At 46.2% G+C, this 15095-nt stretch overlaps 6 non-coding genes across 6 annotated transcripts; all 6 read left to right on the top strand.

The window, feature by feature from the left end:
* Positions 1–969: 969 nt before the first annotated feature.
* Positions 970–1043, top strand: Trnad-guc. Its single transcript has one exon. It is a non-coding gene; the product is annotated as a tRNA-Asp (tRNA).
* Positions 1044–1924: 881 nt separating this feature from the next.
* Positions 1925–1997, top strand: Trnad-guc. Its single transcript has one exon. It is a non-coding gene; the product is annotated as a tRNA-Asp (tRNA).
* An 881-nt stretch (positions 1998–2878) lies between these two features.
* Positions 2879–2953, top strand: Trnad-guc. Its single transcript has one exon. It is a non-coding gene; the product is annotated as a tRNA-Asp (tRNA).
* An 881-nt stretch (positions 2954–3834) lies between these two features.
* On the top strand, positions 3835–3907 carry Trnad-guc. The gene has a single exon. It is a non-coding gene; the product is annotated as a tRNA-Asp (tRNA).
* An 881-nt stretch (positions 3908–4788) lies between these two features.
* Trnad-guc lies at positions 4789–4861 on the top strand. The gene has a single exon. It is a non-coding gene; the product is annotated as a tRNA-Asp (tRNA).
* An 881-nt stretch (positions 4862–5742) lies between these two features.
* Trnad-guc lies at positions 5743–5814 on the top strand. The gene has a single exon. It is a non-coding gene; the product is annotated as a tRNA-Asp (tRNA).
* The last annotated feature ends 9281 nt before the right edge of the window (positions 5815–15095 follow it).

The raw sequence follows: 15095 nt of genomic DNA, 5'->3' as shown, positions 1-15095 counted from the left end.
TGTTTCCAGCAGAATGCAGTTGGGGTCGATGGCTCAAGTATCCCCGCCTGTCACGCGGGAGACCGGGGTTCAATTCCCCGCCGGGGAGGGGGTCAGCTTTGCTGTTTCAAGTACATGCTTCTTTTTAAACAGACACCTGTAAACAACAACAGCAACCTTAAAACAAACTGAATCTTGCTCTGGTTACTATTCCCTTCGCTCTCCTTCGTGTAGAACAAGTCTACAACATTGAGCACTGGTTTCTTAAACGTTGACACTTGAACCACGTTCTTCTCGACCACGAGAATACACATTCGATTTGGACTCATGGAATCCGACATCACACGCCATCTCATGTTTATCTCTTGAACTACATAGCCAAATTGAGTTCAAGTTGTGTCTTTTGTCGAACTAGGAACCTGCTAATGGGGACATCACTTTCAACCCGGATGTATAGCTTTTGATCTCTAAAAGCTTCCTCGGTAGTATATTGGGTTGACATCATTATACTTACATTCCGTGAGAACGCGGAATGACCACACATGAAAAAAATGCAATCAAAGTACATAAGCAACATGAAAATTAATACTTGAAGAATTTACAGAGATAGGGGAAAAGCACGGAAAATATGCGGAAAGAAATTACATGTAAGTAATAAAATACATAAAACGTCAGAAAATTCCATAACAAGAATACAGTTAGAAGAATGCTGTGAACAATTTGTGCATCGTGTTGACCTGAAGTACCAACCAAGTGTTTCCTAACCACCTCCATCTATTCGTGGATCGCTGCCAATAGGTTCCCTCCTGAATGTAGACCAGCTAGGGTGGTCTATTCCTAAAATAGACCGGATGTAGTCATTTAGAGGGTACGAAGAATCTAGGGATCCAAGCACCAGTGGCAGCCCTCGCCCTAGGTGTTGGTACTTGAGGACTTTCCGTCTGTATGCTACTTCGAGCATGTCGCAGAGATCGTCGAGAAGCACACGTGTCCTCGGTAGTATAGTGGTCAGTATCCCCGCCTGTCACGCGGGAGACCGGGGGTTCAATTCCCCCGCCGGGGAGGGGGTCAGCTTTGCTGTTTCAAGTACATGCTTCTTTTTAAACAGACACCTGTAAACAACAACAGCAACCTTAAAACAAACTGAATCTTGCTCTGGTTACTATTCCCTTCGCTCTCCTTCGTGTAGAACAAGTCTACAACATTGAGCACTGGTTTCTTAAACGTTGACACTTGAACCACGTTCTTCTCGACCACGAGAATACACATTCGATTTGGACTCATGGAATCCGACATCACACGCCATCTCATGTTTATCTCTTGAACTACATAGCCAAATTGAGTTCAAGTTGTGTCTTTTGTCGAACTAGGAACCTGCTAATGGGGACATCACTTTCAACCCGGATGTATAGCTTTTGATCTCTAAAAGCTTCCTCGGTAGTATATTGGGTTGACATCATTATACTTACATTCCGTGAGAACGCGGAATGACCACACATGAAAAAAATGCAATCAAAGTACATAAGCAACATGAAAATTAATACTTGAAGAATTTACAGAGATAGGGGAAAAGCACGGAAAATATGCGGAAAGAAATTACATGTAAGTAATAAAATACATAAAACGTCAGAAAATTCCATAACAAGAATACAGTTAGAAGAATGCTGTGAACAATTTGTGCATCGTGTTGACCTGAAGTACCAACCAAGTGTTTCCTAACCACCTCCATCTATTCGTGGATCGCTGCCAATAGGTTCCCTCCTGAATGTAGACCAGCTAGGGTGGTCTATTCCTAAAATAGACCGGATGTAGTCATTTAGAGGGTACGAAGAATCTAGGGATCCAAGCACCAGTGGCAGCCCTCGCCCTAGGTGTTGGTACTTGAGGACTTTCCGTCTGTATGCTACTTCGAGCATGTCGCAGAGATCGTCGAGAAGCACACGTGTCCTCGGTAGTATAGTGGTCAGTATCCCCGCCTGTCACGCGGGAGACCGGGGGTTCAATTCCCCGCCGGGGAGGGGGTCAGCTTTGCTGTTTCAAGTACATGCTTCTTTTTAAACAGACACCTGTAAACAACAACAGCAACCTTAAAACAAACTGAATCTTGCTCTGGTTACTATTCCCTTCGCTCTCCTTCGTGTAGAACAAGTCTACAACATTGAGCACTGGTTTCTTAAACGTTGACACTTGAACCACGTTCTTCTCGACCACGAGAATACACATTCGATTTGGACTCATGGAATCCGACATCACACGCCATCTCATGTTTATCTCTTGAACTACATAGCCAAATTGAGTTCAAGTTGTGTCTTTTGTCGAACTAGGAACCTGCTAATGGGGACATCACTTTCAACCCGGATGTATAGCTTTTGATCTCTAAAAGCTTCCTCGGTAGTATATTGGGTTGACATCATTATACTTACATTCCGTGAGAACGCGGAATGACCACACATGAAAAAAATGCAATCAAAGTACATAAGCAACATGAAAATTAATACTTGAAGAATTTACAGAGATAGGGGAAAAGCACGGAAAATATGCGGAAAGAAATTACATGTAAGTAATAAAATACATAAAACGTCAGAAAATTCCATAACAAGAATACAGTTAGAAGAATGCTGTGAACAATTTGTGCATCGTGTTGACCTGAAGTACCAACCAAGTGTTTCCTAACCACCTCCATCTATTCGTGGATCGCTGCCAATCGGTTCCCTCCTGAATGTAGACCAGCTAGGGTGGTCTATTCCTAAAATAGACCGGATGTAGTCATTTAGAGGGTACGAAGAATCTAGGGATCCAAGCACCAGTGGCAGCCCTCGCCCTAGGTGTTGGTACTTGAGGACTTTCCGTCTGTATGCTACTTCGAGCATGTCGCAGAGATCGTCGAGAAGCACACGTGTCCTCGGTAGTATAGTGGTCAGTATCCCCGCCTGTCACGCGGGAGACCGGGGGTTCAATTCCCCCGCCGGGGGAGGGGGTCAGCTTTGCTGTTTCAAGTACATGCTTCTTTTTAAACAGACACCTGTAAACAACAACAGCAACCTTAAAACAAACTGAATCTTGCTCTGGTTACTATTCCCTTCGCTCTCCTTCGTGTAGAACAAGTCTACAACATTGAGCACTGGTTTCTTAAACGTTGACACTTGAACCACGTTCTTCTCGACCACGAGAATACACATTCGATTTGGACTCATGGAATCCGACATCACACGCCATCTCATGTTTATCTCTTGAACTACATAGCCAAATTGAGTTCAAGTTGTGTCTTTTGTCGAACTAGGAACCTGCTAATGGGGACATCACTTTCAACCCGGATGTATAGCTTTTGATCTCTAAAAGCTTCCTCGGTAGTATATTGGGTTGACATCATTATACTTACATTCCGTGAGAACGCGGAATGACCACACATGAAAAAAATGCAATCAAAGTACATAAGCAACATGAAAATTAATACTTGAAGAATTTACAGAGATAGGGGAAAAGCACGGAAAATATGCGGAAAGAAATTACATGTAAGTAATAAAATACATAAAACGTCAGAAAATTCCATAACAAGAATACAGTTAGAAGAATGCTGTGAACAATTTGTGCATCGTGTTGACCTGAAGTACCAACCAAGTGTTTCCTAACCACCTCCATCTATTCGTGGATCGCTGCCAATCGGTTCCCTCCTGAATGTAGACCAGCTAGGGTGGTCTATTCCTAAAATAGACCGGATGTAGTCATTTAGAGGGTACGAAGAATCTAGGGATCCAAGCACCAGTGGCAGCCCTCGCCCTAGGTGTTGGTACTTGAGGACTTTCCGTCTGTATGCTACTTCGAGCATGTCGCAGAGATCGTCGAGAAGCACACGTGTCCTCGGTAGTATAGTGGTCAGTATCCCCGCCTGTCACGCGGGAGACCGGGGGTTCAATTCCCCGCCGGGGAGGGGGTCAGCTTTGCTGTTTCAAGTACATGCTTCTTTTTAAACAGACACCTGTAAACAACAACAGCAACCTTAAAACAAACTGAATCTTGCTCTGGTTACTATTCCCTTCGCTCTCCTTCGTGTAGAACAAGTCTACAACATTGAGCACTGGTTTCTTAAACGTTGACACTTGAACCACGTTCTTCTCGACCACGAGAATACACATTCGATTTGGACTCATGGAATCCGACATCACACGCCATCTCATGTTTATCTCTTGAACTACATAGCCAAATTGAGTTCAAGTTGTGTCTTTTGTCGAACTAGGAACCTGCTAATGGGGACATCACTTTCAACCCGGATGTATAGCTTTTGATCTCTAAAAGCTTCCTCGGTAGTATATTGGGTTGACATCATTATACTTACATTCCGTGAGAACGCGGAATGACCACACATGAAAAAAATGCAATCAAAGTACATAAGCAACATGAAAATTAATACTTGAAGAATTTACAGAGATAGGGGAAAAGCACGGAAAATATGCGGAAAGAAATTACATGTAAGTAATAAAATACATAAAACGTCAGAAAATTCCATAACAAGAATACAGTTAGAAGAATGCTGTGAACAATTTGTGCATCGTGTTGACCTGAAGTACCAACCAAGTGTTTCCTAACCACCTCCATCTATTCGTGGATCGCTGCCAATAGGTTCCCTCCTGAATGTAGACCAGCTAGGGTGGTCTATTCCTAAAATAGACCGGATGTAGTCATTTAGAGGGTACGAAGAATCTAGGGATCCAAGCACCAGTGGCAGCCCTCGCCCTAGGTGTTGGTACTTGAGGACTTTCCGTCTGTATGCTACTTCGAGCATGTCGCAGAGATCGTCGAGAAGCACACGTGTCCTCGGTAGTATAGTGGTCAGTATCCCCGCCTGTCACGCGGGAGACCGGGGTTCAATTCCCCCGCCGGGGAGGGGGTCAGCTTTGCTGTTTCAAGTACATGCTTCTTTTTAAACAGACACCTGTAAACAACAACAGCAACCTTAAAACAAACTGAATCTTGCTCTGGTTACTATTCCCTTCGCTCTCCTTCGTGTAGAACAAGTCTACAACATTGAGCACTGGTTTCTTAAACGTTGACACTTGAACCACGTTCTTCTCGACCACGAGAATACACATTCGATTTGGACTCATGGAATCCGACATCACACGCCATCTCATGTTTATCTCTTGAACTACATAGCCAAATTGAGTTCAAGTTGTGTCTTTTGTCGAACTAGGAACCTGCTAATGGGGACATCACTTTCAACCCGGATGTATAGCTTTTGATCTCTAAAAGCTTCCTCGGTAGTATATTGGGTTGACATCATTATACTTACATTCCGTGAGAACGCGGAATGACCACACATGAAAAAAATGCAATCAAAGTACATAAGCAACATGAAAATTAATACTTGAAGAATTTACAGAGATAGGGGAAAAGCACGGAAAATATGCGGAAAGAAATTACATGTAAGTAATAAAATACATAAAACGTCAGAAAATTCCATAACAAGAATACAGTTAGAAGAATGCTGTGAACAATTTGTGCATCGTGTTGACCTGAAGTACCAACCAAGTGTTTCCTAACCACCTCCATCTATTCGTGGATCGCTGCCAATAGGTTCCCTCCTGAATGTAGACCAGCTAGGGTGGTCTATTCCTAAAATAGACCGGATGTAGTCATTTAGAGGGTACGAAGAATCTAGGGATCCAAGCACCAGTGGCAGCCCTCGCCCTAGGTGTTGGTACTTGAGGACTTTCCGTCTGTATGCTACTTCGAGCATGTCGCAGAGATCGTCGAGAAGCACACGTGTCCTCGGTAGTATAGTGGTCAGTATCCCCGCCTGTCACGCGGGAGACCGGGGTTCAATTCCCCGCCGGGGAGGGGGTCAGCTTTGCTGTTTCAAGTACATGCTTCTTTTTAAACAGACACCTGTAAACAACAACAGCAACCTTAAAACAAACTGAATCTTGCTCTGGTTACTATTCCCTTCGCTCTCCTTCGTGTAGAACAAGTCTACAACATTGAGCACTGGTTTCTTAAACGTTGACACTTGAACCACGTTCTTCTCGACCACGAGAATACACATTCGATTTGGACTCATGGAATCCGACATCACACGCCATCTCATGTTTATCTCTTGAACTACATAGCCAAATTGAGTTCAAGTTGTGTCTTTTGTCGAACTAGGAACCTGCTAATGGGGACATCACTTTCAACCCGGATGTATAGCTTTTGATCTCTAAAAGCTTCCTCGGTAGTATATTGGGTTGACATCATTATACTTACATTCCGTGAGAACGCGGAATGACCACACATGAAAAAAATGCAATCAAAGTACATAAGCAACATGAAAATTAATACTTGAAGAATTTACAGAGATAGGGGAAAAGCACGGAAAATATGCGGAAAGAAATTACATGTAAGTAATAAAATACATAAAACGTCAGAAAATTCCATAACAAGAATACAGTTAGAAGAATGCTGTGAACAATTTGTGCATCGTGTTGACCTGAAGTACCAACCAAGTGTTTCCTAACCACCTCCATCTATTCGTGGATCGCTGCCAATCGGTTCCCTCCTGAATGTAGACCAGCTAGGGTGGTCTATTCCTAAAATAGACCGGATGTAGTCATTTAGAGGGTACGAAGAATCTAGGGATCCAAGCACCAGTGGCAGCCCTCGCCCTAGGTGTTGGTACTTGAGGACTTTCCGTCTGTATGCTACTTCGAGCATGTCGCAGAGATCGTCGAGAAGCACACGTGTCCTCGGTAGTATAGTGGTTAGTTTATGGAGGGGTTTCCGGAAGGGGAATAAACATGTATGGGGTAGGTGCATTTTAAAATATTGCTAAAATTACATAAATAAAATAGATGGGAAAGAGTCTACTAATCTACTGGGTAGGGAATTTCTACGGGAAGAGGGGGGATATCCTCAGCTTCGGGGTTTGGTGCACCATGATGGAAATGGGCACACACCATATCCATTGATCCCTGGATCGCTGCCAATCGGGCCCTGAATCGGAAGGCACCCCAGGATCTTCCGTTGATTCCAAGAATCGAACGGATTTCGTCGTTCCTGGGGTACCATGATCCAAGAGACCCGACAACCAGGGGGAGAATCCTCCCATGCGAAGAATATTTATCATATTTCCGCTGGTAGGCATTCTCCATACTCCCTGGTTGGTCAAAGCAGACCACGACGTCGACCATCACCCGGGAACCGGATAGTTGAAATTCAACATCCGGTCTTAACCTCTGCCCGGGGATGGCATTGTTGATCGTGACGTCGTGTCCTTGCTTGACTAGCAGCGACTCCAAGAGATCCTGGATGGTGTTGTGCCTCTTGGTGGCGAGCTGGAGACCTTCTTCACAGTGGTTAAGCACATGAAACCCGGTCTCGTTTTCCTTTCCGCATCGGCGGCAACTCGTATCTTGCTCCTGTGAGCAAAACCACGAGTGCCCCCGAAGAGGAAGGATGTCGAGCCGGGCCCTGTGAAGATATCTCCAGTCTCGGAAGGAGAGGGGCGTACGGCAGGATACCAGGCGAGCCATGTCTTTCGACTTGTCTTCCAGGGAGAGGCCAGTGGCAACTACTCCCTGGTGGCTCTTGTCAGAAATTAGGTCCCTGGTATAGCGCTGCCGAGCTACTTTCCGAAGTCCGCGGACTGCCTTGACTGGGCTTACGGAGACGTCATCGGCGACAATTCTTATATTTTCGTCGCCGGATACATCAATCCGCACTCCCAGTCGTTTTGCAGCTTGGCGGGCAAGAGTCCAAAGATTGGACCCTGCCTCCGCGTACCTCAGTCTGTAGAGCCCCCATCCACGGATCCCGAAAGATATTCCCCAACTGGCAACACTCCTGGATGCTCGTTTCTGAACCCTCGCCGGATGGTGTCATGGAGCTGCTCTCGGCATATGTTCCTCACTGTAGGGTCTCTACAAGTGAGGAGCTGAGCAGCCCTGGCGATGGTCCAGATATCGGCATCATCAGTGAGGCGGCATGTTCCTAGGCCCCCAACCCGCCGGTCCGCGTAGAAAAACGGGACCGTTGCGTGATTGGGAAGGTTGCAAATAAGGCCTAGAAACTTCCTGCACTCAGTGTCCAGTTGGGTAAGACAGTCTTTCAGGACCCGACCCGAAGCGAGGTGATGGGAAAGGGAGGGAAGAAGGTGGCTACGGAAGATTTCAAGTTTTTGCCATGGTGCGAGGTGGGAGGCGGCAATCTTGTCGAGGTTAGGGATAAGGTCAGTTGGTGGTCGGAACCGCAATTTTCCTCCGATCGGTGTACCAAGATATGTTTCTTGGTCGTCTGGACCCAAGCACCGAATTAATTGATCACCAATTCGGCACTGGGCGGCCTCAGACGGCTTGCCTTTGTCGAAGACCAGGCAAGCACACTTCCCGGCATTAAATTGCAGCCCCAAGGTGTTTGCGGTGAGGGTAAAAACGTTTAAAATATTTTGGAGCTCGTCAGGGAGAATTTGTAACCACGGCAATGTCGTCAGCATATGCCGTGGTTTTCACGAGCGAACAGCCAAATAATAAAAATCCGGGGTTAATATTGGACTTTCCGGCCCTGACGAGGGGCTCGGAAGCCAGGTTAAAAATAGGGGAGCTAAGAGCGTCACCCTGGCGAACACCTGCTGTCGGGAAAATGCGGATGGATTCTTTCCCAACGGCAAAATCCATCCGATTTCCCGAATATATGTCCACCAGGATGCGCCGGAGGTCCTCTGGTATTGGAAGTGATGTGAACAGCTCATTCAGAACGGCGTGAGGCACAGATCCAAACGCATTGCACATGTCCAGCCATGCAATAGACATGTGCTTTCGTTTGGTCTTTGTCTCCTCGACAACCGTCTGTAAGAGCTGTGTATGTTCCTGAATACCATGGACCCCCGGGAGGAAACCCTTTTGCTCGGGAGATAACCAGCCAAGGTCTGAAGCGACTTGCGTTATTCTCTGGCTGATCACTCCCGAGAACAGTTTGTAAATGGTAGGAAGAAGGGATATTGGTCTAAAGTTGGAATAGTCGCTAGTGTCCCCTTTCTTGAAAATGGGGACAGTTCGCGATGTCTTCCAACAATTAGGAACCCCTAGCTTCCAAACCATTTTACAAACTGTTTCCAGCAGAATGCAGTTGGGGTCGATGGCCCTAAGATGACGGTATTCTAGGCCATCAACCCCTGGTGATGTGTTGGTAGCCCGGCGAAGCTTAGCTTCAAGCTCTTGTTGGGTTGGCGCACGATTAAGGAAGTTCATCTGGTCCTCTGATGGTTGGGACCAGTCGCAGGTGTCGTAGAGTTCCCTCGCACTTTGGCACTGCTGCGGAGATGGTCTCAATCGGTTGTAAGTCCTCTTGAGATATTCCTCCGCAGCTTGTACAGTACCATCGTAGGAGGGTGAACGGTCTTCGAGCACCTCTCGAACGGCTCTTCTTGGGTAAATGTTGAAGAGCCGCTGAATCTTCCTCGCCTCGTACGCCTTTTGCTTGATATGTCGCCGGGCCTTCTGCATCTGCCGGTTTTGGTTTCTCTTTCTTTTTTCAGGGTTTCCTCGGGGTTGTTCAGGGCTAGGGTCTTGTAAAATTTGTGCTTTAGGGAGCCAGTCAGCTGTGCAACGTTCGAGGACGTCGTCTAGGTCATGTAGAGTCTCACACGCTCAAGAAGGCAGGAACCCAGAGACTGACAAAATCGTCGTCTCTTTGGCTCTGCTCTTCTGAGCTGTTTTGACTACGTCCTCGATTGCTTTGCTGACTGGGGACAAAGGTTAAGGTCTCAGGGTTAGGTGAAGGGTCTAAAATCTCTTGTGATAAAATTGTGGGGCTGGTATTTTCTTGTGGGGGAGTTCATAAAGCCAACTAAAATTTTGTGTATTAAAAGAGGAGGCGAACTCCCTCCCAAGATCTAAAATAGGGCTTGCGGTAAAATTTGCTGGAGATAGGACATTACCAAGGGATTCCTCGATCGCTGGGATTTCCACCACGGATAGCTCATCACGCTCGTCTTCTGTTGCAGTAACACCCTCTAGAGAGTCACTGCAGCAGAAGAGTCACGGTTGGAGCCATCCATACTGGATATCCCAGCAAATCGGATGGAGGGTGACCGATTGTTATTAGAATGTAACCTTTGGTAATGTCCTTTTAGTGTAGGGCCATCTCCAGAAAACCCCACACTCCGCATTCCCAATATTTAACTAGTCGGAGTGTGTGGGCTGTCTCTAGGTGTCTGTGGATACTACCCATGGCTCTGGTGTTAGTTGCCAAGGTAGTCCACTCACACCTAGGACATTTTGTGGGTTTCCCAGGGTATTTTAAAATGATTTTGTCCCCTTAAATTCTGGAAGGGGAAAACGTGGGGAGAGAAGAGTGAGCGGGATTAGGAGACCCCTGCGAACCATCCATTGCAGATGCAATGGTTAGTTCGAGGGATTGGCGGAGAATACTGGAGGAAAGGGACTCAGTACAAGGTCTTGCATGTCTGCCGGCTGAAATAAACGAATTAAATTCCTTTTTACAGCCAAGGCAGACATACTGGGTGGTGTACTGAACCCCTCTCCTAGAATGTCTTTCTTTTATGTGTGTCTCCGCCAATTGTCTCTTGCGATCCCCAGACCAGGGACCGCTACCTCGCTCACCTTGACAGGATTTCTCCCCACATTTTAAAATGTTTGGCAGAGGAACTGGGATTTTAATGATTGTCCCATGGAGTCTTACTCTAGTAGAATTTCTACTAGATGCTCCTTCCTCTGCCATTGCTACCCTGGGCCCACTTACATGTAAAGAGTGCAAAACAGAAATTCTTATGAAGTAAAAATCAAAAATGAAATAAAATTCGGAAAAATAAGGGGGAAAAATTTAAAGACCAATTAAAAATATGAAGAAAAATATTTTTTTTAAAGGATTTGATAGGATTAAAAAAAATAATAATAATAAGGGAAATGGAAAAAAAAATTCAAAGAACGGAAAATGAGATGGTTGACTATATGGTTTTGATGTAAAATGAGATTTAAAAGTAGTGAATATTTAAAAAATTTTAAAAATTTAAAAAATTTTCTGGGAACTTAGATTAAGATAAATAAAGATACCAAAATAAAAGTGCAAATTAGAAAATCTGAAAATAAAATAATTTTTTTTTTTTTTTAATAATAAAATTTTAATCCGAAGAAAAGAAAATTAGCGATCAATAAAGTGATTTGAATTTTTTTAAAAAAAAAAGATAAATCAATTAAAAATTAAAATAAATAAACAATTAGAATGGAATATTAAGATTAAAGAAAAAATAGTATTGAATAAAAGCAAAATATTTGTTTTTGTAAAAACAGAAGAGTTTCTCGGATGAAGTTAGATAAAAAAGAAGAACGATATAACGAGCTAAAACATAACATCCATAAAAACCCAGAGCTCTTTAAAAACACGTCTGCTCTCGACAAAGTCTAGCAGACGGATAGCAGACGGACGGTCGAGAAGCACACGTGTCCTCGGTAGTATAGTGGTTAGTTTATGGAGGGGTTTCCGGAAGGGGAATAAACATGTATGGGGTAGGTGCATTTTAAAATATTGCTAAAATTACATAAATAAAATAGATGGGAAAGAGTCTACTAATCTACTGGGTAGGGAATTTCTACGGGAAGAGGGGGGATATCCTCAGGTTCTGGGTTTGGTGCACCATGATGGAAATGGGCACACACCATATCCATTGATCCCTGGATCGCTGCCAATCGGGCCCTGAATCGGAAGGCACCCCAGGATCTTCCGTTGATTCCAAGAATCGAACGGATTTCGTCATTCCTGGGGTACCATGATCCAAGAGACCCGACAACCAGGGGGAGAATCCTCCCATGCGAAGAATATTTATCATATTTCCGCTGGTAGGCATTCTCCATACTCCCTGGTTGGTCAAAGCAGACCACGACGTCGACCATCACCCGGGAACCGGATAGTTGAAATTCAACATCCGGTCTTAACCTCTGCCCGGGGATGGCATTGTTGATCGTGACGTCGTGTCCTTGCTTGACTAGCAGCGACTCCAAGAGATCCTGGATGGTGTTGTGCCTCTTGGTGGCGAGCTGGAGACCTTCTTCACAGTGGTTAAGCACATGAAACCCGGTCTCGTTTTCCTTTCCGCATCGGCGGCAACTCGTATCTTGCTCCTGTGAGCAAAACCACGAGTGCCCCCGAAGAGGAAGGATGTCGAGCCGGGCCCTGTGAAGATATCTCCAGTCTCGGAAGGAGAGGGGCGTACGGCAGGATACCAGGCGAGCCATGTCTTTCGACTTGTCTTCCAGGGAGAGGCCAGTGGCAACTACTCCCTGGTGGCTCTTGTCAGAAATTAGGTCCCTGGTATAGCGCTGCCGAGCTACTTTCCGAAGTCCGCGGACTGCCTTGACTGGGCTTACGGAGACGTCATCGGCGACAATTCTTAGATTTTCGTCGCCGGATACATCAATCCGCACTCCCAGTCGTTTTGCAGCTTGGCGGGCAAGAGTCCAAAGATTGGACCCTGCCTCCGCGTACCTCAGTCTGTAGAGCCCCCATCCACGGATCCCGAAAGATATTCCCCAACTGGCAACACTCCTGGATGCTCGTTTCTGAACCCTCGCCGGATGGTGTCATGGAGCTGCTCTCGGCATATGTTCCTCACTGTAGGGTCTCTACAAGTGAGGAGCTGAGCAGCCCTGGCGATGGTCCAGATATCGGCATCATCAGTGAGGCGGCATGTTCCTAGGCCCCCAACCCGCCGGTCCGCGTAGAAAAACGGGACCGTTGCGTGATTGGGAAGGTTGCAAATAAGGCCTAGAAACTTCCTGCACTCAGTGTCCAGTTGGGTAAGACAGTCTTTCAGGACCCGACCCGAAGCGAGGTGATGGGAAAGGGAGGGAAGAAGGTGGCTACGGAAGATTTCAAGTTTTTGCCATGGTGCGAGGTGGGAGGCGGCAATCTTGTCGAGGTTAGGGATAAGGTCAGTTGGTGGTCGGAACCGCAATTTTCCTCCGATTGGTGTACCAAGATATGTTTCTTGGTCGTCTGGACCCAAGCACCGAATTAATTGATCACCAATTCGGCACTGGGCGTCAGACGGCTTGCCTTTGTCGAAGACCAGGCAAGCACACTTCCCGGCATTAAATTGCAGCCCCAAGGTGTTTGCGGTGAGGGTAAAAACGTTTAAAATATTTTGGAGCTCGAAAGGAGAATTTGTAACCACGGCAATGTCGTCAGCATATGCCGTGGTTTTCACGAGCGAGCCAAATAATAAAAATCCGGGGTTAATATTGGACTTTCCGGCCCTGACGAGGGGCTCGGAAGCCAGGTTAAAAATAGGGGGCTAAGAGCGTCACCCTGGCGAGCACCTGCTGTCGGTAAAATGCGGATGGATTCTTTCCCAACGGCAAAATCCATCCGATTTCCCGAATATATGTCCACCAGGATGCGCCGGAGGTCCTCTGGTATTGGAAGTGATGTGAACAGCTCATTCAGAACGGCGTGAGGCACAGATCCAAACGCGTTGCACATGTCCAGCCATGCAATAGACATGTGCTTTCGTTTGGTCTTTGTCTCCTCGACAACCGTCTGTAAGAGCTGTGTATGTTCCTGAATACCATGGACCCCCGGGAGGAAACCCTTTTGCTCGGGAGATAACCAGCCAAGGTCTGAAGCGACTTGCGTTATTCTCTGGCTGATCACTCCCGAGAACAGCTTGTAAATGGTAGGAAGAAGGGATGTTGGTCTAAAGTTGGAATAGTCACTAGTGTCCCCTTTCTTGAAAATGGGGACAGTTCGCGATGTCTTCCAACAATTAGGAACCCCTAGCTTCCAAACCATTTTACAAACTGTTTCCAGCAGAATGCAGTTGGGGTCGATGGCTCTAAGATGACGGTATTCTAGGCCATCAACCCCTGGTGATGTGTTGGTAGCCCGGCGAAGCTTAGCTTCAAGCTCTTGTTGGGTTGGCGCACGATTAAGGAAGTTCATCTGGTCCTCTGAAGGTTGGGACCAGTCGCAGGTGTCGTAGAGTTCCCTCGCACTTTGGCACTGCTGCGGAGATGGTCTCAATCGGTTGTAAGTCCTCTTGAGATATTCCTCCGCAGCTTGTACAGTACCATCGTAGGAGGGTGAACGGTCTTCGAGCACCTCTCGAACGGCTCTTCTTGGGTAAATGTTGAAGAGCCGCTGAATCTTCCTCGCCTCATACGCCTTTTGCTTGATATTTCGCCGGGCCTTCTGCATCTGCCGGTTTTGATTTCTTTTTCTTTTGTCAGGGTTTCCTCGGGGTTGTTCAGGGCTAGGGTCTTGTAAAATTTGTGCTTTAGGGAGCCAGTCAGCTGTGCAACGTGCGAGGACGTCGTCTAGGTCATGTAGAGTCCCACAGCTCAAGAAGGCAGGAACCCAGAGACTGACAAAATCGTCGTCTCTTTGGCTCTGCTCTTCTGAGCTGTTTTGACTACGTCCTCGATTGCTTTGCTGACTGGGGACAAAGGTTAAGGTCTCAGGGTTAGGTGAAGGGTCTAAAATCTCTTGTGATAAAATTGTGGGGCTAGTATTTTCTTGTGGGGGAGTTCATAAAGCCAACTAAAATTTTGTGTATTAAAAGAGGAGGCGAACTCCCTCCCAAGATCTAAAATAGGGCTTGCGGTAAAATTTGCTGGAGATAGGACATTACCAGGGGATTCCTCGATCGCTGGGATTTCCACCACGGATAGCTCATCACGCTCGTCTTCTGTTGCAGTAACACCCTCTAGAGAGATCATTGCAGCAGAAGAGTCACGGTTGGAGCCATCCATACTGGATATCCCAGCAAATCGGATGGAGGGTATCCGATTGGAATGTAACCTTTGGTAATGTCCTTTTAGTGTAGGGCCATCTCCAGCAAATCCACACACTCCGCATTCCCAATATTTAACTAGTCGGAGTGTGTGGGCTGTCTCTAGGTGTCTGTGGATACTACCCATGGCTCTGGTGTTAGTTGCCAAGGTAGTCCACTCACACCTAGGACACTTCGTGGGTTTCCCAGGGTATTTTAAAATGATTTTGTCCCCTTCAATTCTGGAAGGGGAAAACGTGGGGAGAGAAGAGTGAGCGAGATAAGAAGACCCCTGCGAACCATCCATTGCAGATGCAATGGTTAGTTCGAGGGAATGGCGGAGAATACTGGAGGAAAGGGA

Source organism: Daphnia magna, unplaced genomic scaffold (genome assembly GCF_020631705.1).
Source record: "Daphnia magna isolate NIES unplaced genomic scaffold, ASM2063170v1.1 Dm_contigs144, whole genome shotgun sequence".
Taxonomy (NCBI): domain Eukaryota; kingdom Metazoa; phylum Arthropoda; class Branchiopoda; order Diplostraca; family Daphniidae; genus Daphnia; species Daphnia magna.
This window is presented reverse-complemented; position numbering and strand designations above follow the sequence as displayed.